At 42.9% G+C, this 19,830-nt stretch overlaps 1 protein-coding gene across 4 annotated transcripts in view; it reads left to right on the forward strand.

Moving 5' to 3' along the window:
• DIAPH2 (diaphanous related formin 2) overlaps positions 1-19,830 on the forward strand; it is a 312,070-nt gene that overhangs the window by 82,163 nt on the left and 210,077 nt on the right. The gene's annotated exons all lie outside the window — the stretch shown is intronic.

Raw genomic sequence — 19,830 nt, forward strand, 5'->3', positions numbered from 1 at the left:
TCTAAATATTCTTTCCAAGGCCTTCATTGCTACCCTACCAAGTGCTAGTCTGCGGCCTATTTCTTGACTGCTGGATCCTTTACTGTTGACGGTCGATCCTAAAAGGTAGAAGCTAGCCACCACTTCAATGTCTTCGTAGTCAATTCTGAGGCTGGTTGCTGTGCCCATTGTCATTAGTTTAGTCTTCTTTACATTTAGTTGTCATCCCATTTATTCACTGTGCTCCTGCAATAGGGGATGTGAACTGAAGGGTTAAGCCAAAGGCCTCCTAGAAAAGGTGGGTTTTGTGGGAGGCATTTGAAGGAAGAAAGAAAGTTGGCATCGTATTTAGTTTTCTGGAGTGGAGTCCAAGGTATAAATGGCAGCAAGGCAGAAAAGCAATTATTCAAAGCAGCAATAGACCTTTGAAAAGTTGAGGGTGGTGGAATTGAAGCAAAGGTCACAGGCAGAAATATTTCAGGGTATGATGGTGGAAGGAGAAATATGGCAAGACCATGGAGGGCTTTGAATGAATGACATTTTTAGGGCAAAGAATAAATGACACGGCATCTGCCTGCACTGCTATATTTGTGTAACCTCCATCGCTGTTGAGAGACAGAGCAGCACTGCTTCGGCTTAAAACTGTGCAAACTCAGTTGTGCGACACAACATCCATCCATTGCAACTGTGTGGGCAGGTGTTCCACCACCTGCAGTTCGCTGCAGGATATGCCAGCCACTTATTCCAAATACACAATGGCTCCATATATTATTCCAGAATTCAAGGCTGTTACAGTTGTCCAGCAATTAATGTTGTTGGAGGAGGCCTTCATTTTCCCAGTCTTAAAACGCTTTAAGCCTGTTTCCCTATGGGCTCAAATTGGGTTTCCCAGGTGATAGGCATACACCAGAAATAGGTTTTAATAAGCTTATACTGAGTTTCATGAGATGTGAAGTACAATGCTTTCAAATTTGCTTATTCTAGCCTTTGGACACAAGGCATATTTTTTGTGTAAATAGCACAGCAGCATAGTAATTGTGCTCCTGGGGTATGCTAGACATGAATTTCTTCTTCTTGGCTAAGGCAAATAACTGTCAAGTATTGTCAGGTCAGCTGCAGCGTTACTTTCCCAGTCAAATATAGTTAAGATCTGTCCTGAATGTAATAATAATAATATTTCAAACTCTCTAATTCAGGCCTGTTTTGGTTCTGTCTCCCAAATTATTTTCTTCATGTTTGGTTCTCCTCTCTTGCCCAGCCCGATATATATCCAGATCATCATATCCTTATTGACACTGTAAACAGAGCCATTACATTGATATTTGGGTGGTCTGATTCCTTGGCTGTGTATGAAGGATTAAATTATATTCATCAATTTGGGATAACCCAGAAGAAACCAGTTCAGCTGAGTGAGATTTATACTTGGTAATGGTTAAGAAGTTAATGAGGTCGTTCTCACGAACATAACTGGTGGAGAGGGCGGATGGTGGCAGGGAGGAAGGTGAACCACCTTCTTCCCCGCCCCCCAGACAAGCAAGGAGCTCCTGTCTGGCATGCTGCCACACGCCCATACAGTCTGCACTGCTCCTGGCAGCGTGGATCACTGGAGTCGGGGGAAACTAGACTCAGCCTCCAGGTATCCCATAATGCACTGTGTGATGAGCACTGTGCATTGTCTGATTCTCTTCTGAGCTGGGTGCTCTAGGCCCCCGACTCTGTGATTGTGTGTGTGTGTGTGTGTGTGTGTGTGTGAGAGAGAGAGAGAGAGAGAGAGAGAGAGAGAGAGAGAGAGAGAGAGAGAGAGAGAGAGATCCTGATCCTGAATCTGGGGTTGATGGCATGCTCGCTCCATTAAGGGCTGGGGTTAAAAGTTGGGCTAGTGGGGGTGGTAGTGCTGGGATCGGGAGCGATCCCAGCACTACCGGGCTACTCGTGTGATAGCCTTAATGACTAATCATTGGATGATAAGAAAGAAAGCTAGCTTAACTAGCGAAATTGCAGAGAAGGGTAAAAAGTCTGCCCAGAGTTATTACTGTTAGTGTTGATTACAGGAGATACACTGCAGATGTTGGCTGACAAAAGTTTAAGCTGTAACATGGGATTACAAGGAAACCTGCAAGGATTTCCGTTGGTGTTATTTTATATATATATATACACACACATACATACATACATATATATTCTTATTTCTTCTATAACCTTTTGTTAACCACACTTAATATGAGTACAATAGTAGTCCAGCATTATTTACTGATCTTTATATGTTCTGGTTTCACAATAGTTAATGCCCGAACTGTAATATATTCATAAAAAACAAAATGTTGCCTATATACAAGCTTAATAATTTTTGCACGATACTACAATGGAGTGGTTAACCCCTGAGGGTTAAAGTGCGTGATCATTTCTAAGCCTGTGTTTCTTGTCCCTGCATCTGTGACTGGCTCCATCCACAAGAATTATGTGTCTCTTAAAGGAAATCAGTACTTCTGTCACTGCATCAGGCAGAGTTTTATGTTGCTTTCGGCTGACTTATTTGAAGGTGCTACTCCACAAATGTAGAGGTACATTTATAGCCTGGTGAATAGAAAAAGGGAACTAAATTATGTCAAAAGCCTTGCCTTTCACCCTGAAGGCAATCGGCTTGTTTGGGAACGAGATCTAGCTTCTGTGGACCTGGTTATTTCAAAGGTGCATTTGTAGCTTCATGAAGCCAAGACGATGATTGATAGGTACCATTAGTTGCAATGTTGGCTCTTGAAAAGTCTGAAACCTTGTTCAGGCAAATACTCTGATAGATTTTCCTTTGTTACATACAGTGAGGCAGAAATCTTTTTCCCCCTTCCCTTAAGGGGAAATGTAAACTTATGCAGTTGTTTTTTTAATGAAACTGTGCTGAAAGTGGCATCCCAATGAATTGCAGACTATCAAAGTTTTGAAGGGCAAATAGGTTTGCTCTTCACTCTTTGCAGTCACCTGTAAGTTGAATGATGAGGGGTGGTAGGAGCTATTGGGAATGCCAATAGCATTTGGATCTTTACTTTTTAAAGCTTGTTGCATCTCTGTTTTTTCGAAACAAGGGAATATGGTTTGTGTGACTGTATTTTTGAGTAACCTACAGCAACCAGCCTCAGAATTGATAATGAAGACATTATTGTGGTGGATAGCTTCTGCCTTTTAGGATCGACCGTCAACAGTAAAGGATCCAGCAGTCAAGAAATAGGCCGCAGACTAGCACTTGGTAGGGTAGCAATGAAGGCCTTGGAAAGGATATTGAGATGCCATGACATGTCTACACCTACAAAGATTAGAATCATTCGGACAATGGTTTTTGCTGTGACACTCTATGAATGTGAAAGCTGGACTTCGAAGAAGCAAGATAGAAAAAGTATTGACGTTTTTGAACTCTGGTGCTAGAGAAGACTTTTGAGGCTACCATGGACAGCCAGGAAAAACAAATGGATCCTAGAACAAATAAATCCAGAATTTCCACTTGAGGCACAAATGACCAGGCTTAAATTATCATACTTCGGACACATTATGCAAAAACCCAGCTCCTTTGAGAATAAAATTCATCGTGTGTCCCTTTCACTGGTAGAGGAAAAGATGCCTGCCAGGAAACTCCTGATCAGCTCACACCTCAGAACTAGAACTGGCCAAGGGTTCCAGGTGTGTGTTCACTTCGTCTTTTCCAGGCATGTCCTAGAATAATAGAATCCTAGCATTTTAGATTTGAAAAGGCTCATGGAGGAGGTTTCTTAATCCAACCCCTTAGTGCAGGAGTTGCTGCAGTATCCCTAAACAACCTATTTGAAAACCTCCAGCGAGGGGGAACCCACCCTTGGACAAGGCCGACTCTTCCACTGTGAGGTCTGACCAGCATAGAACAGAGTGGAATGACGGTTGCTAGCGATGCTTCTGTTTTAATGCAGCCTACTGGTATGTTTCCCAGACTATGGGAAACTCCTATATTGGGCAGCAGTGATATAGGAAGATGCTGAAAGGCATCATCTCATACTGTGCAGGAGGAGGCAATGGCAAACCCCTCCTGTATGTGGATGTCCACCAAAGACATCCACATCTACCAAAGACATTCACAGGGCTCTGTGGTCGCCAGGAGTCGACACCGACTTGATGGCACACTTTACTTTTAAGATGGCATTTGTCTCTTGAGCAGCTTCACCACACTGCTTGCTCCTGTCCAACCTGTTTTCCTCTAAGACACCTAGGCTCCTTTCATGGGTCCTGCTGCTGCCAAGTTAGTTCTCCTGCATCCTGTCCTTGGGCATTTGTTTTTCCTTGCCTGTTCCAATGAGAGGAGAGCTGATCTTGTGGTAGCAAGCATGACTTGTCTGCTTAGCTAAGCAGGGTCTGCCCTGGTCGCCTATGAAAGGCAGACTAGAAGTGTGAGCACTGGAAGAAATTCCCCTCAGGGGATGGAGACGCTCGGGGAAGAGCAGAAGGCCCCCAGTTCCCTCCCTGGCAGCATCTCCAAGAGAGGGCTGAGAGAGACTCCTGCCTGCAACCTTGGAGAAGCCACTGCCAGTCCGTACAGACAATGCTGAGCTAGATAGACCAATGGTCTGACTCAGTATATGGCAGCTTCCTATGTTCCTAAGTTGTTTCCTTTGGGGGACATGCAGTGACCAAGAAGCAACTCGTTGGTTGTTTCTGTTAAATGACCATGAGATGTTCTAACAACTGGATATTCTAACAACTAGTCATGTGGAATGGTTATCCAGAGAGAGAGAGAGAGAGAGAGAGAGAGAGAGAGAGAGAGAGAAGGGAAATCACAGACGAATTGTCTGCTTTTTATACAAGGCTATTGTGGTATGATATAAATAATTCTAGGGAGGGAAAGGGAGATGAGGACCTGAATCATCTTTGACCATATTAATTGTAAATTGTGTAGGACTTAATAAAAGCAACATTATGACTGGACAGACTACAGTATTCTTTACCCTTTTAAGAAATGACCTTGTGAAATGTCACACTTCCATATTGTGCTGAGTTGATGTCTTTAAACCCTTATTTGAAGGTCAATAATTCTATTAGGCCATTTTTGGCAGGGACATGTTGACAGACATTAACTATGTAGCCAAATTCTAGTTGACAGTGTCGCTCTTCTTTTTAAAAATGTCTCCAGTTTGGCTGTACTAAAATATATAATTTATTCAAAACCATGTTCCATAGCTTAAACAATTGAACTCTCAGCTAATGATATTAGCTGAACAATGTCATTAGTTTGGTTAAGTACAAAGCCATCTCAGTTGGCTGGTAGGGTGTAGTTTCAGCTCACTAAATTAAATATGCACAGCTAAAACAAGCCCCCCCCCCCGATGTAGCTAGCATATGGTGTTCAAATGTGCTTGATTGGACCAGTATCCAATTGATGGCTCGTGCCCACAACTTGATTTGACTTCTATGTAAAGCATTGCTCTAATTATGGGAGGAGCGGGTGTTATGGGCGAAGGGGCCCATCTGCTTTTGCTTTTTGGTGCCCTCCTTGACTACGGCTTTTCCAAAGACAATAGGTGGCACAATTTTGGTGAAATTAGGCGGAATGAATTTCATCAAGAGTTGTTATTCACTTCCATCTGTAGTATGAACACTGAGTAACCAAGGGTGTTTGCTATGAAACCCGCCGTCTGTGCTCCCTGCCGAAACAAGAGCCTCCCCAACTCTTGACAGCTTTTTAAAAGATCTTCAAAGATGCATTTATTCACGCAAGCTTTTAGCTAGATTTATAGAATGGGCGTTTCTTTTTAATGTTTTACTTCGTATTATGTTTCCTGTAAACCACCCAGAGACATCGGTTTGGGATAGTATACCCATTTACTAAATAAAAATAATAAGGGGACTACACTGGTGGCAAACCATCAAAATCATTCTAGTTTTCCTTTCCTTTCCACTTTTCCCTTCCCTCTTCCTTGTATCCATAGTCGGGTAACTGAAACCTGACCTTGACACATGTGGGGGGTAAAGCTAACAAAGGTAAAGTTAACGTTAATTTCACCTATCTGCGGGTCCAGGGTGGCCAGAAATGGACCACATTTCCAGCCACCATTCTGAGGAGAAAAGCCATTTTGTGGCTCATTTGTTTAAAATAAAATTTTAAAAACCCATGGTTTTCCGCACAAAAATGCAAGACTTGGGACTTTGAGGGGGCATTGCTGGACACCTGGAGATGTATGGCACAGTAGGGCACTCTTTTCTTTTGCAGTTTTTAGGGTCATTTCCTGCCTTTTTTCACTTTTCAGAGCCTCCAGGAACCTAACCCCCAAGTCCCATTAACTCAGTGATTCACTATCTGTGGTTCCATTATCTGCAGCTGTAGCGGAGAGCAGAACCCCCGTGGATAATGGGGCTCACCTGTAGGTTCTGTATAGAAAGCTAGTATGATCAGTGTGTCCAAGGTATGAAGAAGTTGAAGACTATACAAACAAACAAACAACGAATATCTATATACTGCTTTTCAACAAAAGTTCCCAAAGTGGTTTACACAGAGAAAACAATAATAAAGTAATAAGATATTTTCTCTCTCTCTCTCTCCTGGGTGTGCCCAGGAAAAATGCGTCCCAGCAGCCCAGCTGATTGGCTGGGCTGCAGGGGCGCCTGATTGGTCCTGGTGCACACAGGAGAATTGCCTGGCTGGGCGGCTGCGTAGGTGTGTGTCGGGTTAGGTTCCAGGAAGGTGGAAATGTGCTTTAACAGTGCACCTCCCTCCCCGGAAAACACAAAATGTTGTATTCCATGTGTCCGTGCTCCATGTGTCCAGAAATACCCACAAAGCTGCAAAATGCCCCCCCCCCCCTCAAACCACAGAAAATTGTAGGGGGGAAATGAGGCACAGAATGGCCAGAAGTTATCTCCGTGGTCATGTCCGGCCTTCTAGGAACCGCGGATATGTGGGGTTTAACCCTTTCATATCAGCGGATACTGAAAATGGGTGTTAATCAGCCACCCTGTGGATACGCAGAACCGCAAACAATTATTTCCTTTTCACAGTTAAATTGCTGGCAGCTCTTGAACATCAAAATATAGAAGTCTATAGGTTATCCAAAACTGGAAAATCAGAAGCCACCATGAACAAGTTAAAGCCCAACTACTTGGGACCACTAATGCTTTCTTGACATACTAGGCACACTTTCTTTTAGCAGCATTCTTGACTTTTTGCTGCTATTTTAGCGGTCCAATTATCAAGCTTTATAAAGCAAGTAAAACCTTCTCCCTAAAGGATCATGTTAATTTCTGGCTCTTGTAAATTAGGTTGTGTATTTTGCCAGTGAAGGATGATAGTGGCACTCTGAAGAAATTAATTGTGTGTACTGTAGATCAGTAAAGGTAGTAATTGGTGCATAAAAGCCTTTAATAACTTAGATTGTCCTTCTGCAAACTAAGTTCCTTCACCACTCTTTAAAGGGATGATTTCACTAATCTTTAGTATGTGATTGTGCACAAATTGTATTTTCATTTATGTTTTTCCGTTGGGATGCAATATAAAATTATGCTTTTATAATAAAATCTGTGATGTTACTCAGTGCTAGATACATTTGGCTAAAGTAAAGTTGTGCCGTCAAGTCGGTGTTGACTCCTGTCAACCACAGAGCCATGTGGTTTTCTCTGGTGGAATGCAGGAGGGGTTTGCCACCGTTGCCTCCTCCCGTGCAGTATGAGATGATGCCTTTCAGCATCTTCCTGTATTGCTGCTGCCCAATATAGGTGTTTCATACCAGTGGGGTTGGAACCAGCAACTTCTTGCTCCCTAGGCAAGTTACTTCCCTGCTGTGCCATTAGGTGGCTCTGGATGCATTTACTGAAGAAGAAGTAGTAGTAGTAAATAATAATAATAAATAAACAAACTGAAACATAGAAGATCCACAACATAGATATCATACTGCTCTTAATTGGTCTGTTGGTCATCTATGCCAAAAGTGGGAGCCATGTTTTTGGAAGAATAGTCTTCCTTAAAAATAGTGACCCATATGAATAGAATCGACAGAACAGCTGACTACTTACACTTCTCTGTTGAAGCTCTTACAATAAGTTTACCTGTTTGGTGGCTATTTACATAATTGTTGGCTCCAAAGCTGAGGGAAGTTAAAGAGAGAGAGAAATGCTTTGCAGCAAAGTGAAGTTGCAATCATGGTGTCAGAGACACCAGCATGTGATGGAGAGTCCTAGAGATAAAATGTGTATATAAAAGTCTCTTGGTCTCCCGAAAAGGGAGATAGGGAACCATAGAGTCTCTCCTGGCCTCCCCTGTGCAGACATCCCTTGGACTTTAAATGAAAGCCTCAGGAGTGCACAGCTCCGGACTAGGCTGTCTTGGAAGTTGCAAATGGATAATAATTGCAGGGAGGATGCACTTTGCCTGGATCCAGGTGCCGCGTTGGGAAATAGCAATCTCTAAAGGTGATTAATGAGCATACAAGAATAAATAACCTTCCATTACATCCTTCTGGGTTTCAAACTGTAGGTGGTGCTCTTGTTCTTCTGGTTCACTCCTGCTCCAGTCTAGAGTGGTGGCTTAGAAATAAATAAATAAATAAATCTCTCTTCTCATACCCCCGTTATGTATTTGAATGCTGCGCAGAGGATAATGGATGGCCGTTTGAGAAGTGGAAGGCTAATTTTCAACTGGGGAATATGACACTGAAGCAAAGCAGACGGACACCCCAGAAGTTGCAAAGGCTGTGACTGTCTGTTAGCTAAGAGGGCGAACAAATTGCCTGGATTTGTGTCTTCAGACTTTGCCTTTCATTCTCCAGTAGGAATTATTGGTCCTTTCCTGGTTTGCTATACTCTGTTTAAACACACAGACACACACACACACACCTTTGATATTCAAAGATGGCTTTTGGAATTTATTTTTTAATCAATTGTTTTCCTTTCTGAGTAGCTTGATATACAGCATAACTTCGCTCACCAACAACATGGAGGACTCTAAGAGAAAATGATAAAGTTAATACTTAAAACAATTTACAGTATGTGCTTTAAAAAACTGTGGTTATAACAGTGTTACATTGCTTCTGAAGTACTGCGGTGCTTAATATTCTGATTGACTAAATCCCAATTCAAGTCCCATTGAAATGAATAGGACAAGTTAGCCATAACTAGCTTGTCCTATTAAGTTTCCGTGTGATTCTGTTGAATAATTTAATCAGGATGTCAAATAGTTAAAGTACAGTGTGTATTGTTTAATTACTGATTTACCACTTTATAACAGTGTGTCCTACAATCTTTTCTTCATTCATCCCTATTTTATGTGCGCTTACTTGGAAGCAAGTTCCAATGGTTTTAATGAGGTTTCCTCCCAGAAACCAAGACAGCAATCTTTGGTATTTCTGTTTTGGTTTTCTGCGTTTGATATCATATCTCAGCTTTAATTCTGTTAAGGCTTCAAGTACCAGCAGCTAATAGTTATGCAAGAACCGCTCTCTGTACAATAGAATTGCCTCCACGTTATTGCCTCTTCCTTTTTACTGGGTTTTCATAACTAGTTTTGCTGCAGAAGAGTATGGATTGCAAATTGACCTTAGAATGATACATGTGGCTTTGGTGCAGCTGGGCTATTGTTTACGAGATTCACTGTGTGGGCCTCCCAGGAGCGGCTTGTGTGTACTTTCTTTTGTGTAAAGTTTTTGTCTGTGAAGCCACTGTGCAAACACTAGCTGTTCGATAGCACCTGCTTCTGTTGTAGGGTGCGTGAGTCTTTTTTATTGAGAGAGCATCAGAAGCCATTTCATTCATCCCTGTACAAAAGGGCGCCAGAAGGAGCAGCATTCCAGCAACGCCAGACCAAGCCAATGCTCCCAGCAATGGTGACGCTTGTCCACGCTGGGCTTGCTCTGGTTCCTCTTTTGTTTGACAGATAATTGTGCGGAGACCTGGTTTTCGAAGTAAGGTGGCCACCTCAGGAGTGCAGATTTATCCTCTGTTGGGAGGACACCGAGGACAAAGAAATTAATATATACTTATAGTTAGTAAGACAAAGTTACATTTTTGTGGAATCTCTTCTCAAAGTTTTTAAGGAAAGGTATTGCAGGTATTTGAATTGCTTGACTGCCAAGGCATCAAACTTGTCATTTGCTGTAGAGTTTAGTGTAAATTTCTGAGATGTTAAAACAAAGAAATGCTGTTCTGACCCACTTAGTTGTAGAGAAAAGCGAATGTGTCTAAGTGGAGATGGCCGTGATCAGGGCATGTGTGGGGCTTATTATTTTAATGCGACTAGTGGTTGCTTTCAGGCCACCTAACAGCGCAGGGGGAATTGCTTGACTAACAAGCAGAAGGTTGCCGGTTCGAAACCCTGCTGGGACTATGTCGGGCAGCAGCAATATAGGAAGGTGCGGAAAGGCATCATCTTATACTGTGTGGGAGGAGGCAATGGTTAACCCCTCCTGGATTCTACCAAAAGAAAACCACAGGGCTTTGTGGGCACCAGGAGTTGAAATCAACTTGACGACACACTTCAGCATTTAAACGGAACCCTCCATTGTAAGTTCTCTTATGGGCATAGTTGTTACTGCATGCAGAAATGCTCCCATGCCAGGCCAGGAATATGTATTTGCTTCTGTGTATTGTGAACACATCAGCCCACATGATGTACAAGTCAATGCTGGCATTCCCAACTGAAGCCAAGTAACTAGAAGGTGCACAGAAATGAGCAGGAAAGGACTTGCAAGCCTATTTGGGAGATACAGCCTGCTTGGCATTTGGCAGCACCTGCAAGACGATCAACTGGTGGTGTTGCACACGTGGACACCAGCCCCGACTGAGTTGTGCTGGAGTACAGTTGTGCCACTGCTTGAAACATTGCACCTGCACTTGCTCAGCGGAATGCACTTTGGAAACAATGCAAGTTCCTCCATGCAAGTGCAGGCACACTGGTTTAAGTAGTTAGACAACTGTGCTCTTGCACAGCACTGCTGGGGCTGGCTTCCACATGTGCAGCAGAGCTGGCTGATCAGGAATGCTGGTGTTGTCCTATGCATTGCGTGGGCCGCTATTCGGCAACCATATGGGTGGAAGCTTGTCCGTATTTCTGGACCACCATGGGGACAGCTCTGATGGCTGTGGCAGTTAGACCACTAAGAAACTTTAAAGGAGACTTGTTCTTTGGTGTCCTGTGATGAGAACTGAGCTGGATTCCCACAGAAGTGACCTGGTCATGACTGGTCCCCTTAGCTGAGCAGAGTCCGCCCCGGTTGTAGATGAAAGGGAGATTACAAGTGTGAGCATAGTAAGAAATTCCCCTGAGGGCATGGAGCTGCTCTGGGAAGAGCAGAAGGTTCCAAGTTTCCTCTCTGGCAAGCATCTCCAAAATAGGGCTGAGACTGAGATTCCTGCCAGCAACCTTGCAGAAGCCACTGCCAGTCTGTGGAGACAATACTGAGCTGGATAGACCAATGGTCTGACTCAGTATATGGCAGCTTCCTATGTCCCTATGTCCCAAACCCATTTTGCTGAGCCAAAAACAGAGAAGCAAGACGTTGTGCATGTTCATACACACACAGAACCCTTTGTATATAATACATTTTCTGGATTATGACCACTGTGTTCATGATTTGGGAGTCAGAGTATCTTATGTTGAAATTTCATGAACGGTCTTTGTTGGTCTCCCTTTCATTTTCTATCTGTGCTAGACAAGACCAGCCCTGAAGGGCCAGTTTCTCCTTCAAAGATAGTTCATGGTATTTTCAACATAGGCACAGTTTTTTAAAAAATAAATTCATCTAATACACTTGAGACCACTTTGCCTAGTGTTAGTTCATCCTAACCACCCTCTGATTCTCATGAAGAATTAATTTGCAAGTGGTCGAGGCCAGATGGGAATGTTATCTTGGCTACTAAGGAACTCTCAGTGTTTAATATGCTCCATGTTAAAATTAAGTAGTGGCAGAGGTGAGGGGGGATGAGTGAATGTGGGATTTACAATTGCTGAAGAGACGCCTCAGTATAACAGTGAGCACTGTATTTTTCTCAACATGGTTGGTCTCCAAGGTCCCCATTAAACGGAATAAGGATTGCTACTTCTCAGAACTTGTCAGATCCAGGGCATGCCACTTGCATGCACAATTGAGGCACTCAGGACACCGGTCTACCTTTGTGATAACCTTGTTTATACATTTAGAGAACATATTGACGCCTGTATGCATTATTTCTACAGCAGAACCAGAGCTTTACTTGTAAAGATTTTGTAAGAAATACACAGGAGGAAGGAAGCAAGAGGCTTTGGATTCTAAAATGTCTAATTCAGTCACAGTGATACAGTGCTCAAATGAACTGTGGCAAATTTAATGAGCAATCGAGGACAGAGACACATGTACTGGACACACTAGGGAAAGAGATTACGTGTACAGGGACTAATTAGCATGAAATATGAATACATTCGTATAAGTAGTCTTGATCTATGGGCCTCCTATATTATAGGGAATGATTTTTGCATGAGTTTAATGAAGAGAAATCCAGAAGTTGGGCTACATTAGATAATTTTAACATAGTCCTTCAGCTTTCAGATTCTAGGAACCTTAATTTCATAGAGAAAGTTTTCCTATTGATGACCGAAATAAAAGATCAAACAAAAACAACTTTCTATCTCATCAAAAACAAGAAAATACATTTTTAGGGACTTCAGTAATTGTAATCAATAAGTCAGAGTTGCATCCTGGTTTCCATATATTCTGTATTACTGCAGAAAAAAGTATACTATAAGATCTGTCACTGTTTAGGCTCCAGTCTTCATTTCTTTCCCTTTTCAGAAGCAACTTGATGGTAATCTGTAGCTTCCTGCTTCAGTGAGGAAGTCAGAGATGATCATAGAGTTGCTTTATGCTTGGTGGGAGGCAGGTGAGGGTGATGGCATGCAGACCTCCAGGTACCACAGTGGCCTGGCGTGCTTCTTTCCGGAGAAGGAAAGCAAGCAACGTTGCACTCATTCTCATAAGATCACAAAGAAAGCTAAGAGGAACAGAAGCCGTAAGGAAAGCAGAAAAACCTGCCTTTATAGATTTTTATGCCTTATAGGAACATAGGAAGCTGCCATATACTGAGTCAGGCCATTGGTCGGTCTAGCTCAGTATCGTCTTCACAAGCTGGCAGCGGCTTCTCCAAGGTTGCAGGCAGGAATCTCTCTCAGCCCTAACTTGGAGATGCTGCCAGGGAGGGAACTTGGAACCTAGATGCTCTTCCTAGAGCAGCTCTGTCCCCTAAGAGGGGGAAGATCTTCCAGTGCTCACACTTCTAGTCTCCCATTCATATGCAACCAGGGTGGACCCTGCTTAGCTGAAGGGACAAGTCATGCTTGCTACCACCAGACCAACTCTCCTCTATTATGAGATTCTTTATGAAAGCAACAGAAGATAATTTTGGAAACACATGTTGAAAACTATTCAGGAAAAAGAAAAGTGTAGGGTACAGTTTATATATAAAGTGCTCTCTTGAATTTCAGCTAAAGGAGTTCATGTTTGGCCATGAAGGACAAATAGATTGATTCAGTTTTGTTACATGTATCCAATACTCCAAACGGAGTACATGGCAACCATGCCTTGGTGGCTTGGGACACCTTTCTGAGCCTCTGAAACAATGAATGGTTTGGGGTCCAATATTAGATACTTTCATAGGGTCAGTCTTCTATGGTCATACCATAATAATGGTCATCCAGTTCCACATCATCCTGGAGAGAATCTATCTATGTGGTCGCTAAGAGTTGACACCAACTTGACGGCACTTAATCAATCAATTAGTTATCTATTTCTGTGTTGCTTTTTGCATACTATAAATGACTTGGGGTTGAATATGAATGTAACTAGTCAATACTAAATTAGGGTTTGGTATAATATAACCATCTTTGCCCAGGAGTACATTTATGATACTCCCAGTTATATCACTAAGAATTAAGCTATTACTTCAACAGCTGAAAGTTGTTGAAGCTTCTTTTTTGGACAATGATACGCAAACTCATGTGATGGATTAAATAGGAATAATCAAAGACTATTTATATTCTAAATGCAAATAAAACAAATAAAAGATTCTAGGATAGGGAGGAATTAATGATGTTTAGACATTGCCAAAAGCTGATAATCCTGGTGACATAGCTGGGTTTATGTTGTTTTTGTTTTTATTAGGTTGTTTTTGTTTTTATTAACAATCTGTATACGTTTTCATATGTGTGTGATGGCCTTTTGTTGCTGTTTTCTTCCACATTCAAAGGCAATAATAGAAACTTCTGGAAAACCCTAATGCCTCTAATCAGCCTAACTTTATGTCCCCGTTCTACATGCATATTAGGGAAGGTTCACTTTCAGAATACTAATTCAGGAATCATTGGCCAAAACAGATAACAAAGCTGTATCAAGCAGTTGGCAGACATTTTCAAGATCCTAAAAATGTGTTGTCAAAAGATGTTAGACAATTTGGTGTAATACTGTGGAATTTGTCTTGTGAAGACCTCAGTCTGTGCAGCAAATGATTAAGCACAAGAAAACTATTCATAAGATGCACACCACAACTATACTAATCTTTTGTATGCAGTTGTCGGATGTTTTTTCAGTCATTATACTAAACTAAGTTTGATCATCATTATTGAAGAACAGGGTGGTTGATGAATAATTTAGTGATTTATTGCTCCTTGTATGCATATGTAGCCCACGTTGAGTCTTCTGTGCCTGCATATTGTTGCCCCCACATTGTTTTTAACGAACGTGGCAGTTCCCTAATGAGTACAACCACCAGCATATTTATTCTGTATTAAAAGAAAACTGTGCTCTGCCCTGGTGTGAATTGTCATCCTAACTTTCCTATGAAGTTATCAAGCTGAGCGTAGTTGTTTCATCTACAAAGTATAAAAATGGGAACCATAAATACTTGCTCCTTCCTCCTTGTAGGCTGGAGAGATTTATGAAAAAAAAAATAATCCTATACAGTTGTTAACACGGGCAATAGATAAGTTTCCTACCGATACTTGAATTACAATGGTTGGCAAAAGCCAAAGGTAGATGTACCAAAAGTAGAACCAGGAGTCATTCCATGAGACTGATTGCTGGGAAATTTGGAACCGACGAAAGAGAGTGCTTTTTCACACAGCACATAATTAATCTGTGGAATTATCTGCCATGAGGTGTGGTGATGGCTACTAGCTTGGAAGGTTTTAAAAGGGGTTTAGACAAATTAATGAAGGACAGGTTTATCGATGGCTACTACTCTTGATAGCTAGAGACAAGATCCCTCTGAATAACAGTTGCAGGGGAGCAACAACAGGAGCGTGGGCTTCTCAGAGGCATGTGTTGGGCTGCTATGGGAAACGGGATGCTGGGCTAGAGAGGCCTCAGGCCTGATCCAAGAGGGCTGTTCTTATGCAGAAGGAAACAGGACATGACTGGCTGTCTTCTGAGGATCTGAAATAGCATGTATGCCAAGAACTCAGTTATGTTGTGCATGAATAATCAAGTGTATCCCCACAGTCTTGCTTCCTTGCACCATCATGAGAGAGGTTAGTTTTACCCAACTGACGTTGTGTTGTGATATTAGTTATGTTAAGTACAAGAGGAACCACAGGTTCAGACATTTGGTATATGCTTGGCTGAGGAGCCAGTGAGATGAAGCTGCCATCTGTGGGATTATGACTGAAGAGCTCTGTCAGAATCCCCCCTAAGCATAACAATACTGAGTCTGGGTTGACTTCGGATAGCTGGGTTGTCGGGCATGGTATGGAGAGCTGTCCGCCTATGGAGCAGAGCATGTCTAGGGACCACCTCTGCTCCATAGCACACTGCAGGCATGTGGGGAACTTTGATAGGTTACCTGGTTCTGTCCTAGGGTTCTGTACTAGGGATGTGCATGAATGTTTCGGTGCAACGGTGGGGGGTGGTACCTTTTTAAGCCTGAGTGAAGCAGGTCCTTACTTGCTCCTCCCCCAGCCCGTTGCCTTTCCGGGAGAGAGGCTCAGATGTCCTCACGGGGACTGCACCCGGCAGCCTGTGGCCATTTGTGTCCCATGGCTGTGCACAGACTGCTAGATGAAGACCCGTGGCCACGCGTGGACTCCTGAGTGGCACAGAGCCATGCCCGGGAAAGCGGTACCTTTTAAAGCACGAGTAAAGCAGGTCCTTACCTGCTCCTCCTCCACCCTGCGGCTTTTCCAGGCACAGCACGGTGCCACTTAGAAGTCCACATGAGGCTTTACCCAGCAGCCTGTGCATGGTTGCAAGCTGCTGGGTGAAGCACTGCAGAGGCACATGGACTTCTTCGCAGCACAGCCGCGCACCCGGAAAAGCAGCAGGGGGGCGGAAGAGCAGGTAAGAAGATGCTTGAGTCATGCTTAAAGGTACTGCTCCCAATCAATTCGTGCACATCCCTATTTTGTACGTTTCAGAAGCAGATTGCTGCAATCTGTTGAAAATCAGCTCTTTGGATGAAAGGGTACTGTAGACTTAGTCTATACCTGGAATAGAGTGGAAGCAAATACAGTTCCACAGCAGGCAGAAAAACTGGTGATCTTGTTTTAGATTCCCAAAGGGACTTTGTGGACACCACAGTTCATAGATTGCTTCGAGTCCAGCTAACTCAAGCTGAAAACGCTCATTTCTTTGATTCTTGATCTCTCTTTCCAAATTAAAGCTGTTACTGTTTGTTTCTCCTCCAACTAACTAGATAAAGGACATAATTTTGCAGAGGCAGATAAATTTGAAGCCATTAAAAAAACGAATGGTATATTCTGTTAAAACCCCTAACCACTCATTACCCTATCACCCATTGATAGATCCATTCATAGTAATCAAGGCAGCCCCATCTACAGCGTTATTTTGCAATTTGTGTGTGTGGCTTACTCCTCAGGAGAGAACAGAAAGAGACTAAATTCATAGTGTGGTACTTCAACTTCTCTTTGACACAGATTCAATTTCAGTGTTAAAATATGCCCTAATAAAGTCCATTTAAATCTCTCCCCCTCTCTTTTTTGCTGTTGATCATTTACCTACTAATGGTTATATTCCAAGTATTCATCTTTTAGCAGTCCCCCACTTCCATTGTCTATAGCTAGATCAGGCAGTATCTGAAAATGGTCAGCATTTATCATCCAGTTCTGTCATGGTTTTAAATGCGTGTTTATATCCGTCCACCCTTGGACACCAGTCAGGATAAGAGAGTCATACAGAGCTTCAAATTTGAAGTTGTGTTTTCTGTCATCCCCAAGATTACTGCTGTGGACATCTGAACTGTTGCAAAGAATCTGAGAAGAAAAATGTTTTCTTCAAGGCTTCTGTGGGAGCTCCTGGAATCATAGAAATGTGGTATTTGTTGTTTAATAAAGTTGACAAGTGAAGGGAACTGGCCAAGATCAATACTTCTGTTCCATTTTATATTGGCCCAGTGAAGACATAATATCCAAACCGTGGCTAGAAGGTGAGAGTAAGCTGTATACCCTCTTTGCCCTGCTGTCCTCCATACAAATCCCCCCTACCTCTCATAAATGATTGTATGTATACACTCTGCACAGAGTTCAATGCAAACTGTGACTAGTTCTACTCGGGGTCCAACCAATTTCAGCTTGTGTTCACCTTGATGCAGAGGGAACAAGCAACCATTGGAGAGGATGTGGATGGAAGATAGCAGGGAGGAGAGAGGATCTGGAGCACATGAGTCCACAGCACGGCCCCCTCTCCTAACCATGGTTCAGAGATTGGGCATATGGTCTGCACTGGGCTTTGAATGCAAAGTCCAAATATTGAACTTGGCAAGTTTGCTGCACTTCACCAATATTTGTATTACAATACTAGCCAGATTGATGACAAAGGGCATTAAAACAAAACAAACGAACAAAAATTGCATTGAGTTAAGGCAAACAAAGTATGAAAGAGCAGAATTTGGAGAGGAGAGTGTATGGTTGGGAAATTGGAAGTGTTGTATCTGCATTAAGCCAGGGTATTCCATGTAAATGGTTCCTGTTCCCAGGCTGACCTCCTGACTGACGAAGCATGCATGCAATGGAAGTGTTCCTGCTTCTGAAGTGTGGGTGCAATTGTGTACAGAGCACATGCTCTACAGAGGGTTTCTCTTGGCTCTAGAAGCGCTCTGTGCAGTGTGCACATCTGTTACTGAGAGACATGCTGCCATTGGAGACATATTTGTGCATTGCACAGAGCACTTCCCGGAGAAGGGGAGCTTGGTGGAAATTGTCTGCCCTTTGTGCACAACTGCACTGCACAAAGCACTGGGATGGAAAACCTCAACTTCAAGTATATGCTGATGGGATCTGAGCTGTCGGTGACTGACCAGGAGAGGGATCTTGGGGTTGTGGTTGACAGCTCGTTGAAAGTGTCGACTCAATGTGAGGCAGCTGTGAAAAAGGCCAATTCCATGCTAGGGATCATTAGGAAGGGGACTGAAAATAAAACTGCTAATATTATAATGCTCTTATACAAAATGATGGTGCAGCCACACTTGGAGTACTGCGTACAGTTCTGGTCAGCACGTGTAAAGAAGGACATTGTAGAACTGGAAAAGGTGCAGAAGAGGGCAACCAAGATGATTAGGGGCCTAGAGCACCTTCCTTATGAGGGAAGACTACAACACCTGGGGCTTTTTAGTTTAGAAAAAAAGATGATTGCGGGGAGACATGATAGATAAAATCATGCATGGTGTGGAGAAAGTGGATAGAGAGAAAATTTTCTCCCTCCCACATAACACTAGAACCAGGGGTCATCCCATGAAATTGATTGCCAGGAAATCTAGGACCAACAAACGGAAGTACTTTTTCACACACTGCATAATCAACTTGTGGAATTCTCTGTCACAAGATGTGGTGACAGCCAACAACCCGGATAGCGTTAAGAGGGGTTTGGATAACTTCATGGAGGAATGGTCTGTCAACGGCTACTAGTTGGAGGGCTGTGGGCCACCTCCAGCCTCAAAGGGAGGATGCTTCTGAGTACCAGTTGCAGGGGAGAGTAGCAGGAGGAGAGAGGGCCTGCCCTCAACTCCTGCCTGTGGGCTCTGGTGGCATCTGGTGGGTCACTGTGTGAATCAGGATGCTGGACTAGATGGGCCTCCTTGGGCCTGATCCAGCAGGGCTGTTCTTATGTTCTCATGCCCATCTTTCAGAAACAGGAATGCATCAGCTCTATGCTGCTTTTGTCTGTACGTGCAGAATGTTAGGTTGTTGGCCTCTGAATCAATGTCTTTGAATTACTACCTACACAAGGCAGGCTGCTGCTTCTCCTTTGCTTGGTTATGAGGAAATAGCCACAACACAGAGTCTTCTGCTGTGGTTGTGTAATAAAAAGTACTTCACACCTGCAATTGAGAACAGGGGCTTATAAAGGACTTTTGACAACACTTCCATGCTGTCTTAATTGTATCCAAGATGCACCATTCTTTAATGTGGGACTATGACTAGGATTTTAAGACATTGCTGCTTTTTGACTCTCTGCTCTCCCAAAGCAGGTTTGGATGCAAGGTGGCAGCTGTAGTGTTGATTTGGAAGGTTGATTTAGAACAGGGATTATGTGATTCAGGGCCATGCTTGGAAGAGGAAGCCACTCAGGGGAAGATATTACAGAATGGGGAAGTGAAGGCAAAACTTTCCTTCAGTAGTTGTCACTAGTTACACAGGTGGATAGAAGTAATCCTTTCAGAGCAAGGATCTTTGAAGATAATTCCCTTAAGGAAAAGAGTTTCTTCCTTTTCTTAAATGTTTCATACTTCCTCCAGAAGAAATAAAGGTGGTCGCTTTTAGCACTCAAAGTGTATTCATTCTGAGTTTATTATAATTCAGTTCTCTCTTGTGGGTTGTCGGTCAACTATTTATTTTAATGTTTTACTTGTGAAGTGAAGTTAATAAGCATGGAATGATTT

Source organism: Hemicordylus capensis, chromosome 11 (assembly GCF_027244095.1).
Source record: "Hemicordylus capensis ecotype Gifberg chromosome 11, rHemCap1.1.pri, whole genome shotgun sequence".
Lineage (NCBI taxonomy): Eukaryota > Metazoa > Chordata > Lepidosauria > Squamata > Cordylidae > Hemicordylus > Hemicordylus capensis.